Here is a 5,537-nt window from a genome sequence, read left to right as displayed (position 1 = left end):
AGAAGAAACGGAGAGTGGTGGTCATGGGGGATTCCCTGTTGAGAGGAACAGAGGCCGCTATCTGCAGACCGGATATAACTTCAAGAGAAATGTGTTGACTTCCAGGTGCAAAAATTAAAGATGTGTCTGACATGATAGCAGGACTCTTCAGACCTACAGATGACTACCCATTCCTGCTACTACATGTGGGGACAAATGACACCGCAAGAAACGACCTGGAAACCATCTGCAGGGACTTTGAAGACTTAGGCAAGAAAGTGAAAGAACTGGGAGCGCAGGTGGTCTTCTCTTCCATCCTCCCAGTGGATGGCCATGGAACAAGGAGGTGGAATAAGATTCTGCAGGTGAACAACTGGCTACGTCGATGGTGCCATCAGCAACGATTTGGATTTCTGGATCACGGAGTGAACTACTTATACGATGGACTACTTGCTAGAGATGGGGTGCACCTTACAAAGACTGGAAAGCATGTATTTGGAAGTCGCCTTGCTACACTTGTAAGGAGAGCTTTAAACTAGAACAACATGGGAAGGGAAGCAAAAGACCAGAAAAAGCCATACACCTGACAAATGCTATTGAGAACTCTGCTATTAGAAGTGGAAAGGAAGAACAAAGACGAAAGAATCTAATTAATAAAAATATTGGAGAAAGAGAAACCAATCACAAACTAAAATGTTTCTATACTAATGCACAAAGCATGGGCAACAAACAAGGAGAATTGGAACTACTAACACAGGAAAAGAAATATGATGTCATTGGAATCACTGAAACTTGGTGGGACAATACACATGATTGGAATACAAGACTAGAAGGATACAACTTATTTGCAAGAAACAGACTTGATAAACGAGGAGGGGGTGTCGCATTGTATGTTAGAAACACGTATATCTGCACAGAGATTGAAGCTTCAGAGACTGGGAGTTCTGTGGAAACTGTTTGGGTAAGAATACAAGGACACAACAATGGAAAGGACACCATTGTAGGCATTTACTACAGGCCGCCTGTGCAAGCTAAAGATATGGATGAACTCTTTATGCATCAAATGGCCAAGTTCTCCAAAAAATATGATATAGTTGTCATGGGAGATTTCAACTATCCAGACATTTGTTGGTTATCTCTCTCAGGCAAAACTAACAGGTCAAGGAAATTCTTATCCTCTCTTGCTGACAACTTTATCTTCCAAAAGGTAGGGGAGAAAACAAGGGGAACTGCTACCTTGGATCTAATCCTTATAAACAGGGAGGAAATGGTTGAGGAGGTAAAAGTGGCTGGGACCCTAGGAGGTAGCGACCACGCTATTTTAGAATTTTGGATAACTAGAGGCGGAAGACCTGTGAAGACTCAGACGTCAAGGTTAGATTTCAGAAAGGCAGATTTTAAGGGATTCAGAAAGAGAATTGGAGGGATCCAATGGCTGGATATCCTAAAAGACAAAAATGTCCAGGAGGGATGGGAAATCTTGAAAAATGAAATTCTCAAAGCACAGTTGTTAACAATTCCGAAAAGAGGGAAGAATAGCAAGCATTTAAGGAAACCAGGATGGATGAACACAGAACTTAAGCACATGCTAAAAAGGAAGAAAAAAAGGTTTATAAAATGGAAAGAGGGAGGCATATCAAAAGAAGAATATAATGCAGTCTGCAGAACCTGCAGGGCACAAATCAGATTAGCTAAAGCTGAAAATGAATTGAGGCTTGCAAGAGATGTCAAAAGCAATAATAAAGGATTTTGGGGATATGTCAAAAGTAAAAGAAAAGTCAAAGATGCTATAGGATTTTTACAGGATGAAAATGATGAAATGGTAAGACAGGATGTTGAGAAGGCTGAACTTTTAAATTCCTATTTTGCATCTGTTTTCTCTCAGAAAGGAAATGTAACATCAACTGTTATTCACTGTCCTATTAAGGGAATAGAAGAATCCAGGATATCTATAAACAGAAAGATAGTGAGGAAACACTTAGCTAACCTAAGTGAATTCAAGTCTCCAGGTCCAGATGAATTACACCCCAGAGTACTGAAGGAGATAGCAGAAGAAATTTTTGAACCCCTCTCCATAATCTTTGAAAATTCTTGGAGAACAGGAGAAGTGCCAGAAGACTGGAGAAGAGCAAATGTTGTTCCTATCTTCAAAAAGGGGAAGAAGGTGGACCCAGGCAACTATAGGCCGGTGAGTCTGACTTCTATACCAGGAAAGATCTTTGAACAAATTATTAAACAACATGTATGTCAATACCTGGATAAGAATGAAGTGATTAAACAGAGTCAGCATGGGTTTGTAACTAATAAGTCATGTCAGACTAACTTAATTTCCTTCTATGACGGTATCACTGATTGGGTGGATCAAGGAAATGCTGTAGATATAGTATATCTTGACTTCAGCAAAGCATTTGACAAAGTCTCTCATACAATCCTTATTGAAAAAATGACTAAGTATGGAATGGACAAGGCAACTGTTAGGTGGATTCATAACTGGCTTAGTGATCGGACCCAAAGAGTGGTCGTAAATGGCTGCACATCCAGTTGGAAGAATGTCTCAAGTGGGGTACCACAGGGCTCTGTCCTGGGCCCTGTATTGTTCAACATCTTTATCAACAATTTAGATGAAGGAATTGAGGGTAAACCGATTAAATTTGCTGATGACACAAAGCTAGGAGGGATAGCTAATACTAGAGAAGAGAGAGAGAGGATTCAAAAAGATTTAAATAAACTGGAGAAGTGGGCAGCAACTAACAGAATGGTTTTTAACAGGGAGAAATGCAAAGTACTACATCTGGGCAATAAAAATGAAAAAAGCATATATAGAATGGGAGGAATAGGGCTAAGTGACAGCACATGTGAAAAAGACTTGGGTATACTAATAGATCACAGACTGAATATGAGTCAACAGTGTGATGCAGCAGCAAAAAAGGCAAATGCAATTCTAGGATGTATTAACAGAAGCATACAGTCTAGATCACGTGAAGTCATTATCTCCCTCTACTCCTCTTTGGTCAGACCTCATCTGGAATATTGTGTCCAGTTTTGGGCACCACATTTTAAAAAAGACATCAACAAACTGGAGCAAGTTCAGAAAAGAGCGACCAGAATGGTGACCGGTCTGCAAACCCTGTCTTATGAGGAAAGGTTGCAGGATTTGGGAATGTTTAGTTTGCAAAAGAGAAGACTGAGAGGAGACTTAATAGCTGTCTACAAATATCTAAAGGGCTGTCACATTGTAGAAGGATCAACTTTATTCTCATTTGCACAAGGAAAGACTAGAAGCAATGGGATGAAACTGAATGGGAGGAGACACAGATTAGATATTAGAAAAAACTTTTTGACAGTTAGAGTGATCAATGAGTGGAACAGGCTGCCACGAGAAGTGGTGAGTTCTCCTTCAATGGAAGTCTTCAAACAGAGGCTGGACAGACATCTGACTGGGATGATTTAGCGAATCCTGCTTTGAGCAGGGGGTTGGACCAGATGGCCCAGGAGGTCCCTTCCAACTCTACGATTCTATGATTCTATGATTCTTTAAGAGACCCTGGGGTCAGAACCACAGAGCTGAGTGGAACGGTCCTAACTTCCATACCGGGGATCCCTTTAAGAGAGGTCTGGGGTCAAAACCAAAGAGCTGGATAGATTTGCCCTGCCTTCCATACCGAAGATCCCTTTAAGAGGGAAGATGTGCCTATGGGATGGAGGAAGTGTGATGGGGATATGGGCAGGGAGGGGGGATTCATTTCTGTCATGTGCTCTGTGCTCCTGTCTGGGGGGCAGACAATGGCTGGGAGCTTATGTTCCCAGGGATGCTGAGGTGTTGTCAAGTGGGAAAACTTGCTCATAGCAACCAATCACAGCTCAGCATGTTTTAACCAGCTCTGGTGAAATGAGAGATGCTTAGTGATTGGTTGGTGATACACACATACATACATACATTCAGTTTTATATATAGAGATATAGGTATATTTGTGAACAAGGGTAGTGTAATATTTGTATGCAGATGAAAAGTGGGCCCCCCAAAGTCAATATTACTGGAGGACCCTTGGCACCCCAGTCTGACGCTGGACGGATAATTTCACCAATGTTCTGATTTCAGATCCTCTCTCACACATGGTCAGTGCTTCGTCCCCTTTATATTGGCGACATACTTGCAAGATTCTGTCTGTCTCTGTAGATCAATAACTAAGCCAGTCCACTGTGCATTACTTTTATGGAGCAAACATTCAAGGGGTTAAGCATTACTCACTCCATTGCAACTCATTTTCTGCAATATATTTTAAAGAGAACTTGTAATATTCTTGATCACTCAGGGTCCCAAAATTTATACCTTCCCCAATCATGGGGAAGGGGTTCTGAAGTTTCCCATTTGAAATAATAGCACAGGTGTGCCACCACTCCATTCATTGGCAGTTGCGTTCACAATAAATGGAGCGATGCACAGCTATTGCTCAAATGGGGCACGTCACAGGGTAGGTGGGGGTCCCAGTGATCAGCAGATCATCATTTATCCTGGGAATGGGAAATAACTTGCCAAATTGGGACAACCGCTTTTATAAAACACTTCCTATCATTTTGTGTCTACATATCCTTTGCAAATGTACAGAAAAGGAAAGAATTATTTGATCCCTGGCTGATTTTGTAAGTTTGCCCACTGACAAAGACATGAACAGTCTATAATTTTAAGGGTAGGTTAATTTTAACATGGAGAGATAGAATATCAAAAATAAAATCCAAAAAATCACTTTGTACAAATTATATAAATTTATTTGCATTTTGGGTGAGAAATAAGTATTTGATCCCCTACCAACCATTAAGAGTTCTGGCTCCTACAGACCAGTTAGACGCTCCTAATCAACTCGCTACCTGCATTAAAGAGAGCTGCCTTACATTGTCACCTTTATAAAAGACTCCTGTCCACAGATTCAATTAATCATTCCGACTCTAACCTCTACAACATGGGCAAGACCAAAGAGCTTTCTAAGGATGTCAGGGACAAGATCATAGACCTGCACAAAGCTGGAATAGGCTACAAAACCATAAGTAAGACGCTGGGTGAGAAGGAGACAACTGTTGGTGCAATAGTAAGAAAATGGAAGAAATACAAAATGACTGTCAATCGACATCTATCTGGGGCACCATGCAAAATCTCACCTCATGGGGTGTCCCTGATCATGAGGAAGGTGAGAGATCAGCCTAAAACTACACAGGGGAACTTGTTAACCCCTTTCTGCCATGTGACGTACTATCCCGTCCATGTGCCCCGGGACTTAATTCCCAGGGACGGGATAGTACGTCACAGCGATCAGCGGCACCCACGTGTTGAGCGCCACTGATCGCGGCCGGGTGTCAGTTGATTATCACAGTTGACACCCGGCAATATGTGTCAGGGGTGGTCACAGACCGCCCCCGACATGTTAACCCCTTGCACACCGCGATCAAACACGATCGCGGTGTACCGGGGGTTTAGGGAAGCATCGGCAGGGAGGGGGCTCCCTCCGTGCTTCCCTGAGCGCCCCACAGCAGCGCAATGTGCAGCGCTGCTGCGGGGGGCTCTA

The sequence above is a fragment of the Dendrobates tinctorius genome, unplaced genomic scaffold (genome assembly GCF_039654945.1).
Source record: "Dendrobates tinctorius isolate UK_male_01 unplaced genomic scaffold, ASM3965494v1 ptg000070l, whole genome shotgun sequence".
NCBI lineage: Eukaryota > Metazoa > Chordata > Amphibia > Anura > Dendrobatidae > Dendrobates > Dendrobates tinctorius.
This window is presented reverse-complemented; position numbering follows the sequence as displayed.